Raw genomic sequence first — 11,752 nt, forward strand, 5'->3', positions numbered from 1 at the left:
GAAACTGAAAGAAGCTCGTCGTATATATGTATATATATATATATATATGTGTGTGTGTGTTTGTCCCCCCACCATTGCTTGACAACTGATGCTGGTGTGTTTACATCCCCGCAACTTGGCGGTTCGGCAAAAGTGACCGATAGAATAAGCACTAGGCTTACAAAGAATAAGTCCTGGGGCCAATTTGCTCAACTAAAGGCGGTGCTCCAGCATGGCCACAGTCAAATGACTGAAACAAGTAAAAGGGGATGCTTTTAATTCTCAATCATCATATGTATATATATGGAAGATCCTGGAAAGTCTATCATCCAGTTTGAAAGTTATACCAATTACTGGCCACTACTGCATTGTACCAAAGATCCCACTGTCTCTGCCCAGAGTAAGAATAAAATATTGTAACAATTAAGGATTCAAAAGTCAACTACTTTTAAACTTCTTGCAGAAAGGCTTAAGAGATCCACAAACTGTGGATGTGTTCAATGAGCAGTTAAACCAATTTTTTACCTGTTCAAGCCATAGAAACCATGCTAAAGCTAACGCTGGAGCTCAATGCAGCTCTGTGGCTAACCAGATCCTACCAAACCATCCGGTCCATGTCAGGATGGAAAACAGATATTAAGTGATAATGATGATGATGATATCTACAACTATAGTAAATTCCATGATCAGCATCGTCGTCATCATCATCATCATCATCATCGTTGTTGTTGTCATTTTAATGGCTATTTTTCTATGGTTGCATGGATCAGATGAAAGTACAAAGAGGCAAAGTTTTTTTCTATAAACAGATGCCCTTCTTATAACTCAGAACTCTTGTTTCTATGTGAGGTAATAATCTCCCCATCTATTAAACAAGTAACAGCAGCGAGGCATACTTTATACAGGTAGCTGAGAACAAAGAACATCATTTAGAAAACATTATATTTAAAAAGATATGGCAACATGACAAGATATGTCAGGAAACCTGGATATACTTTTATGGTGGATTGCAAGCCAATGACACTAGCAAGAAGCTGCTGTTTACAAACCAACAAACACAAAGGGAATACACAAAAGCATACACATGTACACACCCATCCGCATGTGTGTACATGTGTATGGAAAAGACATTACATCATGATGATATACACACATGTACACACATATACATACAACATATAATAATAAAGTAAAACCAAATAGTAATATTTTTAATACATTTAATACACATGTTTCTGATAATTACGCAAAAGAGAAAAAGATTCATATCTTGCCTAAACACCTCCTTCATTTAATACAAATCAAATAAGTCTTAACTAAAGAAGGATTTATGTAGGAGATGAATTCTTTTCTCTTTAATTATCTGAAACACATGTATTAAATACATTCAAAATGTCAATATTTTGTCTGACTTTATTATATGTTTTATGACTCCAAGCCATTACAGGTGAGCCTGTCCCTAATCCATTTACAGATATTCTAACAAGGAATTGTAATGGTTTGTTCTACTGGACCCCAGTTGAGAAAGAAGTTGTGAAGAACACAGCTAATTGTCTAATCATTCTTATTTAAAGTAAAAAAATAAAAAATAAAAAACAACAACAGCAGTAGTGGGTCAGTTAATTTGGCTTTAGGTTGAAAATCATCATCATATCTTTTATATTTGGAATTTAAATTCCAAATGAACACTGGGCAATGACTACATGAATGACCTGTAAAGTTACGCTTATAATCCTCAAGCATGCATGCATGTATGTATGTATGTATGTATGTATGTATGTATTGGCCCAGTTGCTGTGGAATCGTGCCAGTGACCAGATTGTTGTTAGTGCAACAACAAATTTGACACAAAATAATAAATGATTAAGTGAAGCAAACAGTTTTTGTGCTTTTGAATGGCTAAAGTGTCTTTCATACTGTTATTGCTAGATATTTATATAAATAAATATTTGCAAGATCAGCATAAGTTCTGTATCAGCTTAGTATTGAAATGCAAGAAACATACAGTAATAGCTCATGTTTTTAAGTTAACCTAAATAAGCAAGTGAAATAAAAACAAATATGTTTTGTCACACTGAAAAACAAGCATGTACATTTTAACAGGTTAGAAATTATTTGAGCTGTAAATTTAATAATTTCAGTAGATACAATATAATATCACAAGAAAATTTTTTAAAAGACTTCTGTCTTATGATGTAAATCACTGTATGCTACATGCTAGAAATATTAAAAATTTGTTGTTCTTTACTACCAAAATTCCTTTATAAATCTAGAAAAAAGTAAACTTTGCAATTGAAAAACAAGAACACCAGTAAATATTCAAGTAGTCACCAAAATACAAATTAGCACAAAAGTCCATAATAACTAATAAAATGTCTGATTAATTTGCCATGCAATTCAGTTAGTTGGAATGGTAAAGACAAATCTATCTGACCATAAATTGCAGACTAAAAACTGGTTTTGGAAGGGGAAGCAGTCAACTTTTAGTTAATTTACCGTCATTTATACATTCAGAAGCAAGAAGCTGACATATGACATATCAAATTTTATGTATCTAGAAATTGTTGGTTAAAATAATAATTTAATAAAGAGTAACATGAATAAATATATACAAAGTTGATTATGTGAGATGTATAAAAATTATTTCTTATTTTGACAGTTATGTTAACCATTTTTTTTTTTTCAAAAAAAAAAAAAAATGTTCCATTCATTCTGATCTCACTTCAATTTTCACAACATTAGCAAGGATTTACCATTTACAGCTCCTATTTTTATACACATAAAACAAAAGTTTTAAATCCTATTCAAAAATGCAGTTACGGAACACAGACAATCAAACCACTACACAAAAGTCTGCCAGTGCTGCAGAAAAGAGTTCCATTGCCTCATCTTATCTTAAAATTCCACATTGAGATGATTATCCTGCAAATATATTTTTCTTGCCCACAAATAAATACTGGGACTTCTTTAATGCCCATCACCAAACTCTAGGTGCATTAATGAGATGGAGGCTGAAATAAAAAATATTAAGAAAAAAAAAAAAAATACAACACAAGCAGATAAGCAAATACATTTACTTCAGAAGTCTAATCTTCCTAAAATTAATCCATTGAAGTTGTTTACATGACACACACTAATACCAGTTATAGAAGTCTAAGAACTCTTAGATGCCACACCATATGTCATCCATATTATCTACAAAATAAAGGATGGGCAACCAAAATGTCAATGACAAAGAGACATTGGTAACCACCACACTGTCCAACCCAAAAGAAATAAAATCAAGATGTCACAAATTCTCTCAATAAAATGTAAGATAGAAATGCTCTTGTAAAAAGATAGAAAAGATCCTGGATTCATCACTGTGATTGCAAGTAATAATTATTAAAAAAATAAATAGAAAATTTAATGAACGCAGACCAATTTAGAATACATGTCATTGCATATTAAATGAAAGATATTTCTCATAAAAGCTGTAAATGAAAGAAAAAAAAAACAGATAATATAAAAAAGAAGAGAAAAACAACAATATTTTTTCAAATATAAATTGTGTATGGAAGTTGGTAAGGTTCTAAACATTGTGAGTATTTGTTTATAAATAATTGGTCTAAATGCAAGCAGAATAGGACTTAAGTCAATAAGAGAATGATAGAGATAATGACTCATTTCCAGATGAAATACATAACATTCTCATAAATGTTATCAGATTTCATTTAAGCATCAACCAAACCACCAACACCTCTTGAAACTTGCTGCTTAGTGAAAGAAAAGAAATTTGAAAAAAAAAAAAGAAAATCTACAAATATTTCTCAGTAATGTGTTTACGTGTGTGTGTGTGTGTGTATCTATTCTTTATTCTTTTACTTGTTTCAGTCATTTGACTGCGGCCATGCTGGAGCATCGCCTTAAAGGGTCTTTTAGTTGAAAAAATTGACCCCAGGACTTATTCTTTGTAAGCCTAGTACTTAATCTATCAGTCTCTTTTGCCAAACCACTAAGTTACAGGGATGTAAACACACCAACATCAGTTGTCAAGCGATTGTGGTGGGACAAAGACAGAAAGACAGACAGACACACACACACACATATATACACATATTGAACTGCACTCTTCAAAACTTCCACTAAGAATAAATACAAGGTAAAATGACTACCTGTTTTTATTGCAAGTTTATCTTACCCTCCTCCGACTTTTAGTTCATGCAATTGAAAAAACATCGCATTATTTATGGATGACCCAATATCATTATTATTCATATATATATATATATATATATATATATATATATTCTATCGAGGTGCAGCAATATCAAAGGAAGGCCAATTGGGAAGATAATTTTTGTGTGTGGAAAATGCTCAGAAGCAATAAACACTGAAAATGTGCATGGGAAAAAACTACAAGTAGTTGATAACTTCCATTACCTAGGTGACCAAGTTAGTAGTGGATGTGGATGCTCTGAAAGTGTAGCTGCTAGAGTAATGATAGCCTGGGCAAAGTTCAGTGAGCTCCTACCTCTGCTGGTGACAAAGGGCCTTTCGCTCAGAGTAAAAGGTAGACTATGACACATGTATGTGAACAGCTATGCTACATGACAGTGAAACATGGGCTGTGACTGCTGAGGCCATACGTAAGTTTGGAAGGAATGAAGCTAGTATGCTCTGCTGGATGTGCAATGTCAGTGTGCATACATGACAGAGTGTAAGCGCCCTGAGAGAAATGCTTGACATAAGAAGCATCAGATGTGGTGTGCAAGAGAGATGACTGCGCTAGTATGGTCATGTGTTGTGAATGGAGGAGGACAGCTGTGTGAAAAAGTGTCACACCCTAGCAGTTGAGGGAACCTGCGGAAGAGGGAGACCCAGGAAGACCTGGGATAAGGTGGTGAAGCATGACCTTTGAACATTGGGCCTCACCGAGGCAATAACAAGTGACTGAGACCTTTGGAGATATGCTGTGCTTCAGAAGACCCGGCAAGTCAAGTGAGACCATAGCCGTGGCCTATGCCAGTGCTGTATAACCAACCCATTTAAGAGTACCCTTCAATCATTAGACAATAAACTATGCTTGCAAAGACCTGTTGAGGCAAGTGAAATCGCTGTCATGGCCAATGACAGTACCACCTGTGCCAGTGGAACATTAAAAGCACCATCCTAGCATGGCCACTGACTGGTTCCCGTGCCAGTGGCACGTAAAAAAAGCACCATTCGAGCTTGGTCATTGCCCCAGTGCCGCTGGACTGGCTCCTGTGCAGGTGGCATATAAAAAGCACCATTTGAACGTGACGGATACCAGTACTGCCTGACGGGCTCTCATGTCAGTGGCAAGCTGGAGATCTGCATCAGGTTCCAGTCTGATCTGACATGGTTTCTGCAGCTGGATGTCCTTCAAAACGCCAACCACTTTACTGTGAGTGCATGAGTGCCTTTGCGTGACACTAGCATGACTATTCTTTGACATGGTGCCAGCACAGGATTCTTGCAGGTCAACCCTTTTTACCAGGGAAAGTGACCTTAACACTTCTGTTGTGGAGTACAGGCCTTCTTATATGTATATACACACACACAAATATATATACATACATATATATGTGTGTGCGTGTGTATATATATATATATATATATATATATATATAAGGTTGAGGAGGGTATTGGATTTAACCAAACCCAAGAGGATACAGGTAATACCGAGTAAGTGCTGTATACCGACTAGTTTGCCCCAGTCGTTGTATGAACAGGATTGGGGATTATAAGTCGTATATTACCGTGTGTATGTGTAAATATATAAAAATAAAAAGATAAAGAGAGCAATGGTAAGGTTGGAGAAGTATTTTATGGATAGAGTCTTACAGCTGTTTCTGGGAAGATCCAGTACTTCCCTTCATCAGAGACAGAAAAAATAAAGTAATCTATTATTATATCTATAGGCGGATATTTTTAGTATGAAGTGGTAAAGAGTGTGATGTGCTGAAAAAAGAGAGAACAGTACTTGAAGTGTAGTTTCATTCCAGTAGCAAAAATCCATGTAGAAATCCGTGTAAAGCAATCCTTATGGGGACATCCATTTCCGGATTATCCCCATAAGGATTACTTTACACGGATTTCTACACGGATTTTTACTACTGGAATGAAACTACACTTCAAGTACTGTTCTCTCTTTTTTCAGCGCATCACACTCTTTACCACTTCATACTAAAAATATCCGCCTATGGATATAATAATAAATTACTTTATTTTTTCTGTCTCCGATGAAGGGAAGTACTGGATCTTCCCAGAAACAGCTGTAAGACTCTATCCATAAAATACTTCTCCAACCTTACCATTGCTCTCTTTATCTTTTTATTTTTATATATTTACACACACACACATATATATATTTATATATATATATATATATATATATATATATATATATATGGCTCAAAATACAGATTAGAAAAACAGCCGGCAGCTGATGAAGGGTCATTCTTTGTGTTGTTTGTCTTGTTTTCCATTTGATTCTTTCGTTGTTCGCAAAAAAAAGTTCATATTCCATGATCTCATACTTCGTATGTTTTGTTGTTTACGTTTTGTGATGTCCTGTGCTCACATATGCATATGTATATACGTATACATGTAAGTATGTACGTATACATATGTATATATGCATAAATATATATATATATTTATATACATACCTAAGCATGTATTACACACATAGGTACATATACCCATATATGCATTATACAAACACATGCACATGTACTCCACATATACACATAAATATATGCAACAGACAATATATATATATGCAACAGACAATATATATATATATATATATATATATATATATATATATATATATATATATATATATATATATTTATATATATATATATATATATATACACACACACTCACACATATAAAGTGTGTAACAGTAATGAGTATTCTTTTGTATGTCGTGTGTGTGGGGGGGGTCTCGTTTTTACGTATGTGGGTGTTTCCAGATACTACCTGATGATGATAATATATATATTTTGATTTTCATTGTTTCCATTGTGACATAATCAGAGCAAATTACATTTGATCATGGTATATAACTTCCCATTTCATACCTGTGGTTATTTTGTTTTAAGTCCCAGAGGTGTTTTGGACAGGGAGATTGCATCTGTTTTGTGTAATGCTCAGAATGTGCATGTATCTGTCTTTAAGGGTTTGGCTAGTAGTACCAATATAGATTCTTTTCTGCTTGTCCTTCCTGTAAAAGTGTTGCTCTAAAGACTGTGATAGATTATAAGCAATCTCTATGTAGTGGGAATATCTTAGCTTTTATGCACCTGCATCTTTGTTCAGAGTGTTGTGTGTGTAGTGGCATTATAAATTAGTGATTACATGGTACGTGTTTTTGTGCAGCTATAGCAGACTTTTGTGTGTGTGTGTGTGTGTGTATATATATATATATATATATATATATATACACACAAGTAAAGTTTCCACTCATTTACTAACTTATTTTGCCTAAAATTTTTGTTGCCTCTTGCATCCTTTTCTATAGTCTTTGACTGTCCATTATCCGAGCTGCATTCTTTTTGTTTGTTTGTGTGCATGTATGTGCACGAACACATGTATGTATGTAAGTGTGTGTATGCATGTATGTTCGCGTATGTGTGTGCATATGTGTATATGTATGTGTGTATGTTTGTATGTATATATTCTGCATGTTCATGTTTGTATACTTTTATGTGTGTGTGTGTGTTTGGATGTGTGTGTGTGTACCTTTGTCTCCTTGTGTGTGCATGTCTGAGTGTGTCTGTGTATGGGTTTTTGTGACTGTGTACTGTGTCTGTATGTATGGATGTGTGTCTCCATATGTGACCTTGTATGAAGTGAAGTGTGTGTATATGGTCACATGTTTCAGTCTACATTTCCTACTGTAGTAGGTAATCATACCCCCATACAGTTTATATTTATATACAGGTAGAATAGTTAGTGGCCTGTTATGTAGATGTATATGCGTGTGTGTGTGTATATATATATGTATACGTATATGCATGTGCACATGTATGTAGGCAAATGGATATAAATGTAAACAGGTAGACATACAGATTGATAGGTACATAGGTAATATGAACAGACAAGCACACATACACACATACATATGCAAACAAAGATTGAAACACGTGACCATATACACATACACTTCATTTGACACAAGGATACACATGGAGACATACATCCATACATACAGACACAGTACATATTCACAAAAACCCATACATAGACACACTCAGACATGCACACAAGGGGACAGAGGTACACACACACATAAAAACACACAAAAACATGAATATACAAAATACATACATACAAACGTACACATATATATACATATATACATATGCACACACACACACACACACAAACATGCATACACATGCTTGCATGCATGCATGCATACATGTGCATGTGCACACACATGCGCACAAACAAACAAAAAGAATGCAGCTCAGATAATGGACACAGACAATGGCTATTGAAAAGGTTGCAAGATGCAATGAAAATTTTAGGAAAAATAACTAAGTAAATGAGTGGAAACTTTACTGGTGAGTGTGTTAAATAATGAGGCACTAAATGAGAATGACTCTCCCCAGACACAACAATATATATATATATATATATATATGTATGTATGTATGTGTGTATGTATATCACATATGAGTGCATATGTGTGTGTGTGTGCATGCATGTATGTTGCACATGATTGCATATATATAAATACATACACACATATGTATACAGACATACCCACATCAATACTGCTAGCAACAATGGCCAACTATAAACATTAGCACCTTTACTCCTAGCACCAACATGATTCTCTCATTAAAACCACAAAAGCCACCAACCACATCCCCATCATTAGTCTGTTTTTCTTTATATCTTCATAATAGCTGTGTTTACGTGAAAAGTGTCCAGAACTTTGATGCCAATAGTGGATAATTTTTAATTCATTTTAAATCTATATCCATTTGATAACACTAATTGTGACTATAACAAGCAGCTTCAACCATATTTTGTTTTTTATACAGCTACAGTTATCAAGAAAATGCAATATAAAAAAAAAAACCTTCAGGTGATTCAAAACTAAGAAAGTATCCAGTGTATTTTTTTGTGGCTATGCTTCAAAGAACTAGTGATATAACATTGCATTTCAGGGCATAGTTATATTCTTTCTTTGGTGGTTATTTCTAAGATTTATCTTAATTGGAATATTTACTTGAGATTTTCTGCTTGATTGTATTTAGGTTTTTTCTTTTCTTTCTTTTTTTTTTGGTGTTGATAATCTGTTCATTTAACAAAAATCTCTAGGTAATTTTAACTAGATTTTAATGATAATTTATTTGCAATGTATTTCATTTTAATTTGGCTTTGTGGAAATTTAAGAAATGTACACAGATATCAGACATGATAATATGGATCACCACCCAATTTAAATTGGTATATCTATTTTAATAAGTGCAACCTATACACCAAGATTAATGATGGAGGAACTATTGCATCGCAAAACCTTTACTTACATATTTTTACAAAGAATAATAAGAATGAAGCTATCTCCTATGTAGTTACATTTAACTTTTTTCTTCTGGGAGATGCCAAAAGAGCATTCGGCTATGAAGCTGATGCAGTCAATTTTTCTAAGAGATTAGGTAAATATATTTTCATCACTTGAGTTACTTTTATATTTATCATATTCATTTAAAGTAGAGAGACAAGGAAAGTTATTTCCTAACGCAAATTGTTTAAATTCTATAACAGTAAACTTTACACTGTACAACCATATGGCAAAAACCAGTCTCAACCAATGTTCTGATCAAAAAGATTTTCTTTTCACAAATCCATTAAAATATTGTAATACTTACTGCTATTCGTACTAGGTGTTGAAGTAGTTGGTTGATGAGGTTGAGAAATATTTTGGTTTCCAGTTTGTCTCTCTACTCCGGGTTTTGGTGGACTTGTTGATGGAGGCTGCACATTTCGTGAGTCAACTAATTGCTCTTTTGGTAACAATGTTGGTAAATCCTCAAGGGAAGGAGGTTGTTTTAAATTCTATATGGAAAAAAAAAAAAATGGAAGGTAAATCTAACTATAATACAATAAGCAAAAAAGTAGAATTGATAATGATTTTTATTATTATAAAATCTTTCATGAAGTAACTTTTAGCCTTCATATGTACTAATAATATATTAGACTTCATTTTAATATCTTTGCCAAAGCAGAACGAACCAAGTAAGATAAAGATACCTCTTCATCTAGAAAATAAGAATCTGTGTTCAGACCTAAAATACTACAGGTACAAAAATCACTATCTTATGATATTTAATATTTGGATTCCCAAAATAATGTGTTTTCCATGCTAGGGTCTTAAGAAGACATATTCCAACATGGGAAACATAATGTAGGATAAAAGAGTGAAGGTGCTTATATTCAGACTTTGAACTGTAAAATACTGTCAACAATCCACAATAAACAACAAAGAAAACCCTATAAATAATCAACAGTAATTCTAGCAACATCATCATCATTTAACGTCTGTTGTCCATGTTGGCATGGGTTGGATGGTTTAACCAGGAATGGCAAGCTGAGGGGCTGCACCAGACTCTAGTCTGATTTGGCATGGTTTCTACAGCTTGATACCCCTCCTAACACTAACCACTCCAAGAGTGTAACAGGTGCTTTTATGTGCCACTGGCACATAAGTCAGTTACAAGACACCAGTATCTGCCACGACTACAATTTTACTTGGCTTGATGGGTCTTTTACTCAAAAACAGCATATTACCAAAGGTCTCGTATATTTGTCATTGCCTCATCAATTAAAAAAAAACTAACAAATATAGACAGTAAGGGAGTTTGTCAAAACCAACAGAAATCAAGACAAACATAACATAACTAGCACAGATAGACCAATTTCTCATAAAAATTATTATAATAGAGATAAAAACTCAAAGTTAATTACTTGATTTAAACATATAGTAACAGTTTTGTTTCATCATTTACAAAAACACCTTTTAAGTGCAAAACTTTTTAGTTATGATACTGCTGTAATGCTTAATCTATAATATAAATTGAAGTTGGCCGAGCGTTGTATTCTTTCTTGTGTAATATAAATTGGACATGGGCGACCGTTGTATTCTTTCTTGTCTTGAGGTTCACAACCAAACGGCTGGGTGGATTTGCCTGAAAAATGGCACACATGTGGAGACGGGTGTATAGATTGGAATGTGGTTTGTATTTTTTTTCTAGCCCCCATAGTTACCGAGAAAATCGATTAAAACTTTTTCTAATGGAATTCCCCTGTTTGTTCAGCCATTAAAACAACCCGTTGCTCACACAGCCAGCATATACCATTTCGCTAGCAACAAGGGGAGTACAGGATGACAGTCAACCAAAAGTTTCGCTATGCTGTCTCTCTTCTTTCACCTCTTTGTGGGGTTAATAATCTTAATCTTTAGTTACAGTCTCTCATTCAAACTACATAACAGGCAGAATTGTCGGATTAAAACAGTAGGGTGTTTTGAGGGAGATTTGGCTGCTATTTCTACCAGGTCTAGCTACCATGTAGAGGTCTGAACTTAATTTTCATTCACATATTTGCATTTCAAAAATTTCATATAATCTTTTCCATAAATCAACTATCGTAAAAATACACACACACGACCATTTCATATATCTTCTTTCAATTTCTGCTCTCTGCAAATAAAATTTTTACGGATACAACTGCTTACAAAAATAGG

The 11,752-nt window shown here is 33.9% G+C and overlaps 1 protein-coding gene across 2 annotated transcripts in view; it reads right to left on the reverse strand.

Moving 5' to 3' along the window:
- Positions 1-10,067, reverse strand: part of LOC106881402 (uncharacterized) — a 72,479-nt gene extending 62,412 nt beyond the window's left edge. The window contains exon 1 of one of the 2 annotated variants that reach the window (XM_089358535.1): positions 9,879-10,067. The gene's annotated coding sequence lies outside the window, so the exon portion shown is untranslated. The remainder of the gene's footprint in view (positions 1-9,878) is intronic. The other variant, XM_052971314.2, reaches the window with a different exon arrangement.
- Between the last annotated feature and the right edge of the window lie 1,685 nt (positions 10,068-11,752).

The sequence above is a fragment of the Octopus bimaculoides genome, chromosome 10 (genome assembly GCF_046866305.1).
Source record: "Octopus bimaculoides isolate indiv1 chromosome 10, ASM4686630v1, whole genome shotgun sequence".
NCBI classification, from domain to species: Eukaryota; Metazoa; Mollusca; class Cephalopoda; order Octopoda; family Octopodidae; genus Octopus; species Octopus bimaculoides.